Source organism: Pinus tabuliformis, chromosome 2_2 (genome assembly GCF_031772625.1).
Source record: "Pinus tabuliformis cultivar Carrire ecotype Pingquan chromosome 2_2, CPIR1, whole genome shotgun sequence".
Classification (NCBI taxonomy): Eukaryota; Viridiplantae; Streptophyta; class Pinopsida; order Pinales; family Pinaceae; genus Pinus; species Pinus tabuliformis.
Genome location: NC_142300.1, coordinates 157962804 through 157976870, shown reverse-complemented (window position 1 = coordinate 157976870; position 14067 = coordinate 157962804). Strand labels below are relative to the sequence as shown.

At 36.3% G+C, this 14067-nt stretch overlaps 1 protein-coding gene across 1 annotated transcript in view; it reads left to right on the top strand.

Annotated features, from left to right (window-relative positions):
• The window catches only part of LOC149191903 (uncharacterized), a 196814-nt gene that overhangs the window by 21772 nt on the left and 160975 nt on the right, over positions 1-14067 (top strand). The window lies entirely within an intron of this gene.

Genomic DNA, 14067 nt, shown 5'->3' with positions numbered 1-14067 from the left:
GGGTCTTTCTCAAAATCGAAATGCATGAGTTTCTGATGAGGGAATCTTCACTTAACTGGAGTAGCACTAGTTAATGCATTAGTGCACCAACTGACTGTTAACTCACTATTGGTTCCTCAAACAGTTTGGAACTAATTTAACTAGACTTAACTCAATAAACTGAGTTAACCAATTACAACTCATACTTAACTCATCATAGACCCCTATAATATAGGGAGAACATATACATGACTTCATAAAGACTTCCAACTCGAAATTCCTAAGCTAATTAAGTTAATTAAACTTAATTAACTATTTACAAGTTGCTATTAGAATAGAATTCAATTTTAATTCACAGTTTAATTCAAGGACAAATTAAACTGGAATTTATGGATTCTATTTTTATCATTTCTAGTTGTTATTTTCAATAGGCTTTCCCCCTTGTGGGGTTTTACGTTGGTCTTTGACCAAAAAACTCCATGTCTCATCGTGCCTAGCTATCTTCTATTGTGCATTACTATTTTGTTATATCTATAATTTCTTAGCTAAATTGAATGCTACATTATTTAAGTAATTATAATAACAAAGAACTTGTGGAAAATTAACATGGTATCGGAGGTGAGGTGAAGATTAACCATTCGATAACAAATAATACACCCCTTGAGACTTTCTGATTAGCAATCAACTCCTTTGGATAATATGACTTCCTCCTACTTCAAGATTGAAGAGAAGTTGAATGATGCCTCCAACTTTGCAGCATGAATGGCTAGATTGGATCTTACCCTTGAAGAGAATGATGTGATGGAGTATGTGGGTGTCAAATCCAAGTACAAGAAGGGTGAGATCAAGGCTAAGGATATCATCATTGATTCTCTCAAAGATCATCTCATCACTTATGTGTCCAAGTTGAATAAGTCAAAGGAGATGCATGAAAAATTGATTGGGATGTATGAGGTCAATAATCTTAGCCACGTTATTGCCTTGAAGAGTCAACTCCATGACATCAAGATGTCCAAGTCAGAATTTATAATGATCTACTTCATGAGAATCTCTCAAATAAGAGATCAACTTCTCTCCATTTGAGAAATCATACCTGATAAAGAGTTGGTGCAGATAAATCTTGGTGGACTTCCCATGCCTTGGGAGACATTAGTTACAAGAATTAGTAGTACAAAAGAGCTCCCTTAATTTTATCAACTATTGGGCACTTACACTCAAGAAAAATCCAGTCTCCATTCTCGAGGAAGAATTCAAAGACAAGAAGAAGGAGAACCTATAGCCTTTGCAACAAATGGAAGGGAAGGAAAATGGAAATGAAGACCTACAAATGGAAGTCAAAGAAGCTAGCTCCAATATTACACAATAATAGAAGGGAATTTTCCAAAGTTCGATGCAATAGATATGACAACTATGACCACATAACTTGAGATTGTCCTAAGAGAAGAAGTGCTCTAAGGCCCAATACCAACAACAATAGATATAACAACAACTCCAATAATAAATGGAGAGGAGGAGGTCCTACTGCCCATGTAAGTGTTGAAGAGACTCATCACCCTCAAAATAAGTCCAAGAACACAAGGTATGTTGATAATGTTGCTAATACTCAATCTGAATATTTTCTCTTTTCTGCTTTTTTTGCTCATCTTCAGATAACATTAATAACTCGCTAGTGGATAATGGGGCATCTAGACACTTGAATGGGTATCGTGAAATCCTCTCAAAATTGGTTGAGGTAGACAAATTTGAACATTATACTTGGTGATAATTATATTCATCTTGCCAAAGGAATTGGCCATATTTCCGTTCATTTGGATTTTGGTCAAACCATTCATCTGCAGGATGTGTTATATCTGTCATGCTTGAATAAGAATCTTGTCTCCATTTTAAATATGGAAGACAAAGAGTTCATGGTTTCATTTATTAATGTAAAAGTCCTTGTATGGCCAAGTAAATCTAGCTTAAGGGAAACTTTCACACTTGGTGTCAGAAATCAAGGATTATTTAAGATGTGTGGTCGACCAATTCAAGTATTGGTCCATGATAACACTAATTAGTGTGATCTTTGGCATAGAATATTTTCTCACTTTCATTACCAGGATTTTCTTGGCTTGAGAAGGATGGTCTTATGGATTCTAGAGATTCAAGTAGATCATGAAGGTGTTCATCAGGGATGTGCTAGTGGAAATAATTCCAAGACACCATTCCCTTGTAGTAGCATTATATCTATTTATATTCTTCAACTCATTCATTCTAACTTTTGTGGACCCATGCTAGTGACATCTCTTGCAATATATTTATACTATGTGATATTTTTTGATGACTTCTCTTGTAAGACTTGGATCTTCTTCTTGAATACCAAGGATTAAATTTTCAACATGTTCAAGGATTTTAAGGCTCTAGTGGAAAATCAATATGGAAAGAATATCAACATCCCGAGGACATAAAATTGAGGTGCATATACTTCAAATGAATTCAAGGAATTTTGTAAGGAAGTTGATATTAAGAGGGAGGTGACTATTCCATACAACCCTCAACAAAATGGAGTTGTTGAGAGAAAGAAAAAGACTATCTTGGAAGCAACCAAAGCCATGATTCATGATCAAAGACTTCCTATGTTTCTTTGGGGAGAAGCAACAAATATTGTAGTATATGTCCAAGATGTAAGTCCTCATCGAGTCTTAGGGGATAAGACTCTTGAAAAAGTTTTTATAGGTGTGAAATCAGAAGTTGGAGGCTTGAGAATATTTGGCTACCCTATCTACATTCATGTACTGAAAGAGAAGAGGTCAAATGTAGTTGCTTCAGGAAACAAAGTTACATTTGTTGGTTATTGTCAAAATTAAAACCTTATAGGATATATGTGCCAGGACAAAGGAACATTGAGCTCAACTAGGATGTGACCTTTGATGAAGATGTTGCCCTTGGAAAAGAAAGGGACTCTCCTTTTCCTACCAGCATTGAGAAAAGAGATGATATTATGTATGTATATGCATAAGCATCCATGCTAAAGCTTGACCTTGCAGATGAGCCTATGGCACCTTTGGATACTATAGATCCTTCTCCTTGTGATCTACCCTATTCTAGGAAGAGACCTTTATGGATTTGTGATAGTTTACAGGAGGCAGAGAAACATTCAACCCCTAGAGGGACCTTTAGAGAAAGAAAACATTGTCACAAATATCAACAATATGTTGCATTGATGAGAAAAATCATACAATGTGAACCTGCCAGTTAATAATGAAGAAGCAATGACATAACAATTTTGGAGAGATTCCATGACCAATGAATATTATTCCATCATGAAAAATGATGTATGGGAGGTTGTTCCATGACTTGAGGGGAAGTCTGTAGTGAATTCCAAGTGGATATACAAAATCAAACATGCAACTGATGGTAGCATTGAAAATTTTAAAGCGAGGTTCATGGCTATATGATTCTCCTAGAAAAAGGGAAACAATTATGATGAGACATTTCCTCCTGTTGCCAGATGCACTACCATATGGTCTATCAGTGCTCTAACTTATAATCAAGGTTGGAGTCTTCATCAGATGGATGTGAAGACAAATTTTCTTCATGGTATATTTAAGGAAGAGGTGTACCTAGAACAACCTCAAGAATTTGAGGAACATGACAGGGAAAATCATGTTTGTAGATTGAAGAAATCCCTCTATGGATTGAAGCAAGCTCCTAGGGATTGCTATGATTAGATTGATGGATACCCGATGAAGCTGGGATTCAACAGAAATAATGGTGATCCCAACATTTACTTCAAGGTTGTCCAAGATATGCCTTTGATTTTGGTTTTATATGTTGATGATTTTTTTCATGACAACAATGTTATCCTCCACAATGTCCCAGGCCGAGAGGAATCAATGGAGGTAACCACAGACCAAGCTTTTAGTTTGGTAGCTAGCCCTACCAAACTAGAGAGGGCTCTCTCTATGAGATTATAGTCAAAAGATGACTGAGAGATCTGAAGGATTTTAGGCTAGATATGTTTAGATCAGGGTTTGATTTGATTTTGATTATTTGCTGGATGATGGCTTAGGTCTAGGGAGCTAGGTCTAGGCTTTGAGAATCAGATTTGTAGAGATTAATGGGAAAAGGTAGGAAAACACTTTAGCACTTTAAGGTTGTCATTGTGTATATGGGAGATAGGTAGGGTTTCTAAACAAGCATGAGGCTCATGAATTCGTTTATATCAGAATACAAATGAATAATAATGTGAAATCTTCTCCAAAACAGAACATTACATGAATGGATTCTAATTATTATCTTAGGAAACAAGCACATGAAACAAGGAAATAGAAATGAAAGATACAATACATTCAAACTTATGATCACAGAAGGAAAAACACTGCTAAAACACATACCATAGGAATCCCATTAGAATAGCTGCAAACTCTGTTTATTAGTTCTTGCCAAATTCTCAATTACACTAGCATTCAAGGCTTAATTCCATTGCACCCAACCCTTGAAAATGATTACAAAAGGCCTCATATAGGCTTTGAAGTCGAAATCCTCCCTAGGAGGTTGCATTTCCAGCAAATAAAGTCAAATACATGCACCTACTTGATCACTGCTACATACTAGGGAGGTTACTCAACCATTTCCTCTTTTATCTAACTATCACAAGCTATATATCCAAAGCATTAAATGGAGGATAAGACACCTATTTACCCATATATGAACCCATTTACATTTACATTTGACCATTTACATTCATCCACTTTCATATTTTGACTTTTACAAAAGTCAGACTAGAAATTGTGAAAAATTACATAGTGAAAATTTTAATTAAAATCTCAGAAAATTGCAGAAGCGTAGCACCACGTTTTAGTCCATTTTCAGGTGCCTTCCTGAAGTCAAAATTGAAATCTGAAAGGATGGTAAACTAGCCTTGTCTGTATAGTTTCCATAACATCTTGAATTTTTTAAAATGACCCATGGGAAGTCCTCCAAAAACTCATTCGCCCAAGGTTTCTCCAGAAGGGTCGCGCTAGGCCCAGAAGGGTCGCACTAGCCAACAAAAGGGTCGTGCCTGTTGAGATATGGTTTTGGCATAATTTTAGGATTCCATTCTGCATTATGAAAACTAGATAAAGTAGCCCCACATGTGTACTTTCCAATGAACCATCAAGCTCCAAACAATACCCATGGGAAGGCCTCCATAACTTGATTTTTCCAACCTTACTCAGAAGCGTCGCTTCAGTCCAAATTTAGTGGCAGAGGTATGAAAAAGGTGAGGTTTTTTGAGTTTCTGATCAGAATAGGAAGCTTTTATGCAAAAATAAGCTGAGATTTGGAATTTAATCATCATTATGTACTCATCCATGCATGAAAGACTTCATTTGGATGTCCAAGGAAAAAGGGTCACGCCTCTACCTGGCGCTTCTGTGTGCCATTTCCTGCAAAATTTCATAAAATTTCAAATTGCTCCAAAATTTTCAAAATTTTCTCCTTGACTGCTACTGATGATAGGCTAAACATCTTTGGATATTTTAGCCACCAATTTCATTCTTTTATCCCTTTTTCTTGACTCCCTTTGCTTGTCTTGGACTTCTTTCAGTTTTGTTTTCAATTTCTTGATTTTGATTTGTGCAATCTGATTCCTTGTTTGATAGTGGTGGGCCATGTGCCTCAACATCTGATTTTCCCTGTTAGCCTTTTCAAGAAGCTTCTCTAGATGGCCATTGACTTTTCCTAGCCAATATTCCTTGTCTTCATTGATTTCCATAGCAATTCTATCTTCAATACTCAAATCCTCATTTAGTAGGTTTTGGTCTCTTTCTTTCTGCAATGCCCTTTTGGGACTTTGAAGTAATTATTACATATAAAAACATAAAATTAAATTTGAAATCAAAATTTATTGAAGAAACTTGCTTATTATCACTCCTCCTTTTTTGGATTTTATGCATGAAATGAAAGTTTTAGTGACCTTGAAACCCTAATGACCTAATGGAGACACTGAACTGAATGAAATCATGATGGTGATGAATGACATGATGATGATAGTATCTTAATTATGATACACTTAGCTAAGTGATGAAAGTGACCGGCATATCAAATTCTTGAGAGAGTATAAATAACCCTAGACACACTAAACAATGACCAAATTTTATTCTAAAAACCTAGTGACATGATAAACTTTGACTTTGAGACCCTTAACAAAACTTGGTAAAAGCATATTTGATCACTGGTGACAGGAAGAACTGACTAACACTAGCATTGGCTCCAGCTGGGAATGGAAGCTCCTTGGAGGTGTCAAGAACACCGTAGACCTAATAGCCTTATTCATTGGGAATGGAGTCAAAATGCAAAGACTAACTCAAACATAAAACTGACTGACTTGACTATAAAAAACATACTGACTGAAAAACTGACTTTACAACTTTTTTAACAAAAAAAAAGAACAATTGATCATAGAAGCCTTATGGCCTTCTCCTCGAGCTTCAAACTTTTGATGATAATTGCCAACTTGCTAAAGATGTATATACAATCATGTGTAATGATCCCTCCAGTGTAACCAATCCAACAAATGGCTACTTATTTGAATTCTTCTCGTACTTTCTTTGAGCAGGCAGAAAAAACAAAAGCTAGGCCACTCCAAGTGTCCACTGAACATGTGTACATGATCCATAAATATAATAAAACTCATCTTCCTTGATGACTACAACAACTTAACAAAAGGATCCTAAAACTCGTGAATGACTACCTTTTCTTGATGATCAACAACGAGACAAGAATCTTCTTCCTTTTTAGACATTGGTTATTTTATAAAATGAAATTTTTCATTCTCAAGCAAAAACAGATTTAGATTGCAAATTTTTGGATGAACTTTGTAGTGAGACTCTTTCTAAACAAGACAATGAAGCCAACTGCCTAATCAAATTCGTGTCATCTTTGTTTCGAAGCTCATAGTTAACTAATGGAGAAGGACTTTGACTACATATACCATCCACGATGTTATCTCAAAATCAGGCCCTGGAAGGCTGCAGACTAGGAAGACTTCAAGTAACTGTTTCAAACCAATCTTTTGGTTAAGGCTTAGCCTCCTTAGCCTGAGAGGGCTCTCTCAAAGGATTAAAGGTTTTTGATTATGATCAAGATGGTTAACTCTTTGTGAAACAAATAAAAATGAAAATGGTGGAAACAAAATTAACAAGTATCCATTGGGCTTATGGAGTCATATGTGATCTAGTATTAATAGTAGGATTGGATTTTCATAAAGTCAAGGCATTCAGATTCAGTATAGGTAAAGCACACCAAACACAAAGAAGACAGTCAACGAGTATATGAAGGAAATTAGAACACTGCAAGTGATTTCTAAGTAATCAAATACTCATAACACTGTATATAACATGAAAAGACAACAAAAGAAACTCATATATTGAACTCTATATGATTCTTGAGAAGCATAAACCAGTACTGTATTACCAGAAAAACAGAGTCTTTACATAGGCAAAATATCAGAGCTTTTTTCTATAAATTTCCAACCCTTATTACATTTCTCTTTCTCCTATATATAGAGCTCTTCTACCTGACTGAGATTCCTCCTCAAGCATGAGGGGTACTCAAAATCTACTTCTAATGACACCTATTCAACTTTTAACTGCCTATTAAATGTAACAAACTGCAACTAGACTTTCTAGAGATCTAAATCAAATAGGAGTCTAACTCCATATTATGCTAATAATAGCCTTAATTACAATCATTCTCGTTCTTTGACATGTGGTCATATTTTAGTTTGGCTGTGGTGGATGGTCAAAGCTCCATACTGGTCTTCAATGTCACATCTTCTCCATTGCCCCTGAAACATAGGAAACTACCCCTATTTATCGGCCTTTGGTTTGCCTAAAAAATGTTCGAATCCAAAGAACCATGCCCTTCATATTTGATTATCCAAAATATATCAGATTGCCACGTCCTTGATGTGTTGTCAACCTCTTTCATGTGTGAAGGCAAAAGCTCTTCCAAGCTGTCTAACATATCTTGGACTGTAGTAAATGTGCTCACTTTATGACACAAAGTTTAGAGTTGGATTCGAATACATGTTTCCTCCACCTGTCTTGACCTTGTTTAAAGTTGATAGTTTTAGATGATCCCTTGAAGATATTATCAAAATTTCCGCTTATATTTCAAAATCGGTTGATTGAGATTAACTTGTGTAGCTTCAGCAGTTTCGTAGCGCGCTACGAAACTGCTGAGCGTTAGTCATCATCTTCAGCAGTTTCGTAGCGCACTACGAAACTGCTGTGTTATTCCAAAAAACACAGTTTCAACCAAAATTTTGCTATTTTGAGCCTTTTGCTATTTAAACATTCTTTCAACTGCTCCAAGGCCTTTCGAAACTGAATGGAAATGTATGATTCTTCAAGAAATATTTTACCAAGCAAAACCATCAAAATTTGAAACATAGCCTTACTTGAAGTGAGATTTCTTTAAGGAGATTCTTTCAGCTAGCTTAACTGTATCTTTAAGTCTTCAATTTGTTTCTTCATGACCTTGATCCCAGATCTGAGGTTTTTATTGACCTTTCTGATAAATTGAGCTTCCTTTATTGCAGGAATAGTCCAGCTACGGAATTGAACACTAAAATCAACCACCTCGGGAATTTGAAATGTTTGGTCCTCCCACCGTGCTTGCATTTGGTTAAAATAAGCCTCCTTAACTGCAAATTTCCTGGCAGCTTTCTTCAGTCTAGCAATTTCAAAGTTGGCCAATTCCAATATCCTTTTCAAGTCTTCCACACTATCTTCTTCTTGAATGGCAACTGTTTTGCCTTTATGCTTTCTTTCATGAGGCTGTGTCACCTCCCCTGTTTCATCTGCTCTTGGCAGTACCTCCTGTATTTGTTTAAACTTCCTCGTTATGGGTATCCTGGGCGTAAAGACAAATTGATCAACTTGATCATCAAACTTGAGTTTCTTCGAGGCTTTAACTCTCTTAGCCTTGGATTTTCTTGACTCTACTAAATCTGCTTGAACTAGTGGTGATTCTTCAATGTCAATGGCTTGCAATAAGTCATTTAAGTCTCCCTTTGAAACAGGGCTTTCTTTAATAATCACTGATTTGCCTTTCTCTTTAGCTACCTGGCTCCTAGTCCTTCTTCTTTGAACTCCTTCACCTGTGCTTGATTCATGTGCACTTTCTTTAACCTGAACTTTCTCTTTAAAGGACTGCTGGGGTGTATCCTAGATAGTCAGTGGCCTGGTGGATTCTCTTACTTGTTTCCTTGCCTTTAACTTTGAAAACCTCTTGGATCTTGTTTCTGCCTGATGACCAGTTGTTGTTGGAAGATCTTTTGCAGCTTGAGGGCTGAGACCGGTCTCGTTCTTGAAACCAGACATGAAAATGAATGTGTGCCAGTCCCTACCTACCCTCTGAAGTTCATGCAGAACAATCAACTTAACCAAGCCATGGTGGAACAATGAAGTCTCACAGGCTTCTTTTCTTAGCTGCACCTTGTCACACATTTTGCTTAAGCTGCGGAATAAGTAAAAAGGTAGATCAATAGATGTCTTTCCTGTGAAATGCAACAGAAGTTTAAAATGATATGAATACACCTTATTATATCTCCCTTCACAGGTAAGGTACTTCTGTATACAGGTAAGCAAATGGGCATATGATTCTTTGACATAACTTCTAGGAACAAACTTGTTTAAATCTGAGTTAATGAACTCCTGCTTTAGAAATTCTTTGCATGGGGTCATATCAAATTTGAAATTCTTGAACCAACTTTCTTGCCCTCTTGGAATCTCCGTAACTATGGATATTATGTCTGGTGAGACCTGCAATTCCAGCATACCAACCTTTGAGTTTAGTCCTGTGAAATTCAGGGCAAATTCCTTGGTGACTTGTGCATGACCTCCCTGGAGTTTCTTGCAAAAATTCCAACATCCAGCTTGTTTAAATGCATGCTCGACTTCTCTGTTCTTCAAGGTTATGTCTAAACCTTCAGGTTCGTTTCTCAAACATCTGCCTGATTTGTGGTCTTTTATTTTTGTCGATCCCTCCATGAAGGTTTGAAACATTGTCGCTGCTCAAACTTCAATCTCTGCCTTGCTTGAATGGTTGCCTCGCTTGATAACAATGTATTCAAATTGAAAACTTGCAGACTTGTTCCTCATGCAACGAATACAATCATCATTAAGACTGTGAATACCTGGCTTTTCTTGGAACTTGCAATCCGTGTGTACCAATGTACCTAGCGGCTGTAATGATGGAGATAAGCGGTTGGACATGATATGTGGAGTGCATAAACTGACAATGAATGACGCAACTATAACTTAACTTGACAGATTTGACAGTTAGGAAAGATTCGTTGCGAAATGCACGAATCTCCGATTTCGTAGTGCAGTCAGTGTAAATTTTGAATTATGCGCTACGAAATCACCTAAAACATATCGCACTTCAAAATCACCTAAAACCTGTTGCGTTGCGAAAACACTTCAAAATGGTTACATGCGCTACGAAATCACCTAAAGGGCTTTGTGGCACATAGTAAATTTTAAACAAGATTGACACATGGCTATGAGACAGGTGATGAATGAGAATGACCAGTGATGAATGAGAATGCATATTTGACTCAAGACTCCTAAGACTCAGACTCTAAGGAAAACAAAAATCAAACTTAGACTAGTACCGACCTTTATCATCAAACTAGTATGAGAGATTTTGGCATTAGAATTCTTAAGTGATAACACACGACATCAGCTACTGGATCAAGGAGAACTTGAGAGGAATGTTGTAACTTGTCATACATTGGTTCCAGTGAGGCTACATGATTTTCTATAAACTCTTCATTTTCTACACTTTCAGCTACATTTTCAAATTGAATGTTGCTTGGTAGTGATGATTGTAGACTGAAAAAAGGTTCTATATTACAAACAAAATTCTCAACAACTTTAGGAGAAGGTTGCCAACTGCTTTCAACTTGACTATTTCCTTCCTTGGTAGCCTTATAGTTTTCTCTTATTATTTCGAAAGAAGAGAAACACAAAGGTAAGGAGTCTTGGTCAAGAATTTCATGGTCTTCTTCGTGCTCAACATCAAAACTGAAAGATTGGTGATTTCTAATCTTCGGGAAGTTTTCTCTCAGTAATTGAAATGAAGTAAAACATAAAAGCAAATACCTTCCACCTTATTTGAAATTTTCTGGATTCTCTTCCTTGCTTTCATTATTGATATGCATAGGCTAAGTACTACATCTGAGTTGTTGTAATGAAGCTTCTTCCTCCCAAAAACATGTCACTGATTGCCTTGTAGAGTCAGCCTCTATTTCAACAACATAATCATCATCATACTGATCATACTTGGGTAACTCATCATTATAAGGAATGACATCAAACATACACATTAGATCAACAGATTGATCCTCCACGGGTTGATCTACAGATCCATCTTCATGACTGTCCATAAATGAATACACAAAACAATCACTTTTTGATCTATGGTAACTGGAATGAGTAGGATAATGGTTAGGGTCAACAACCTCTTCTTCTTCAACAATAAGAGGGACATGGTGTTTTTGAAAAACAAGTTTATCTCTCATGATGATATTTTGCATAATTTATTCCATTGTTCTTACCAAAATGTTGAGCTTCACTTCTAAAGATGTTAGATGTTCCTTCTCTATGTTCTCCCTCGCTTCTTCTTTCAACTTTGACCTTTTGACCAACTTATTAGCTTCCACAGCTATTGCACTTTCCTGCATTTATTCGAGTGTTGTAGTGTTCCTTTCTCTCAATTGAAATTCCATTTCCGTATCAAAGGCATTCGGGTAGTGCAAGAGAGCTAAACCAGGTGGCGGTTTGATATCAATAGGGATTGAATGGTATACTTGATTGTACCTCGCTAAAAAGTGTTGCATTGTTTCTCTTGGTTGTCTTTCCAAATAATTATATTCTTCTAAAATCAGAAAAGGATTTCTCTTGATCACCCACCTATCAAGGAACACTTTCACAAATTGATGAAAACCAAAAATGCTTGTAGCTGGCAAGTTCTTAAACCATTTCTTAGCTTCACCTTGCAAAGATAAAGCAAAAATTCTGATACTGACATCATCTTCTTCAACCTCAAAAAAATTGAGAAATTTTTCAAAATTCTGAATGTGTTTCTTAGCAGTGATGTTACCATATTCTCCATCAAACCTGGGAAGATATTTGTAATAATTTTCAGGGAGGTAAGATGAGTGGCTTGTAGCTAGCTGGAATTTTACAAGGTGTAGGAGCATGTATAGAAGCTATAGTCTTGATCTTTGGAGGCTCATCAAGTTGAATATGGTCATCATAGGATTCGGAAGAAGGGTCTTGATCAAAATCAAAATTTGTATTCACAATTTTCAAAGGAAAGGAATCAAATGCAAGTTTGAGATCATTTCTCAAATACAGTATATTATGGAAAACCTTCTTGACATACTCAGGAAAAGAGAAGAAATAATTTACAATAAAGAATATGAAGTCTTGGATGAAAGTTCAATTTGAATAACTGATATTCCCATATTGTCCTTTCATTTTTCTGTTGGTAAGATTCATCCTCCAATGGAGTCTTCGAATTAAATTTGAAATTGATTTGGAGTCGCCAGGTGAATGATTTCAGACTTCCTGTGTCTGACCATCATCCACCATTAGCAATCAGATCTAATCCTTGTCGTTCTTACCCACGGAAGATATTATCTCTCGTTTCCCCGACAACAACGCCAAAATGTTATCCTCCACAATGTCCAAGGCTGAGAGGAATCAACAGAGGTAACCACAGACCAAGCTTTTAGTTTGGTAGCTAGCCCTACCAAACCAGAGGGGGCTCTCTCTATAAAATTACAGTCAAAAGATGAATGAGAGATCTAAAGAATTTTAGGCTAGATATGTTTAGATCAGGGTTTGATTTGATTTTTATTGTTTGTTGGATGATGGCTTAGGTCTAGAGAGCTAGGTCTAGGCTTTGAGAATCGGATTTGTAGAGATGTAATGGGGCAAGGTAGTCACAAAATTTAGCACTTTAAGCTTTTAATTGTGTATATGGGAGATAGGTAGGGTTTCTAAACGAGAATGAGTCTCATGAATTTGTTTATATCAGAAGAAAAATGAACAATAATGTGAAAGCTTCTCCAAAATAGAGCATTACATGAATGAATTCTATTTATTATCTTAGGAAACAAGCACATGAAACATGGAAATGGAAATGAAAGATACAATACATTCAAACTTATGATCACAGAAGGAAAAACACTGCTAAAACACATACCACAGGAATCCCACTATAATAGCTGCAAACTCTATCTATTAGTTCTTGCCAAATTCTCAATTACACTAGCATTCAAGGCTTAATTCCATTGCATCCAACCCTTGAAAATTATTACAAAAGGCCTCATATAGGCTCTGAAATCGAAATCCTCCATAGGAGGTCGAATTTCCAGCAAATAAAGTCAAATACATGCACCTATCTGATCATTGCTACATACTAGGGAGGTTACTCAACCATTTCCTCTTTTATCTAACTATCACAAGATATTTATCCAAAGCATTAAATGGAGGATAAGACACATATTTACCCATATAGTAACCCATTTAAATTTACATTTGACCATTTACATTCATCCACTTTCACCTTTTGACTTTTACAAAAGTCAAACTGGAAACTCTGAAAAATTACATAGTGAAAATTTTAATTAAAATCTCATAAAATTATAGAAATGTAGCGCCACATTTGAGGCAATGTTTAGGTGCATTCCTGAAGTCAAAATTAAAATATAGAACGGTAAAATAAAATTGTTTGTCTAGTTTCCAAAACATCTTGAATTTTTGAAAATGACCCATGGGAAGGCCTCCAAAAACTCATTCTCCTAAGGTGTCTCCAGAAGGGTCGTGCCATGCCCAGAAGGGTCGCACCATCCATCAAAAGGGTCTTGCCTATTGTGAGCTGATTTTTGCAGACTTTTAGGAGTCCATTCTACATTCTGAAAGCTGGATCAAGTAGCCCCACGTGTCGAATTTCCAATGAGCCATCAATCTCCAAAAAATACACATGGGAAGGCCTCCAAAACTTGATTTTTCCAACCTTACTCAGAAGTGTTGCACCAATTCAGAT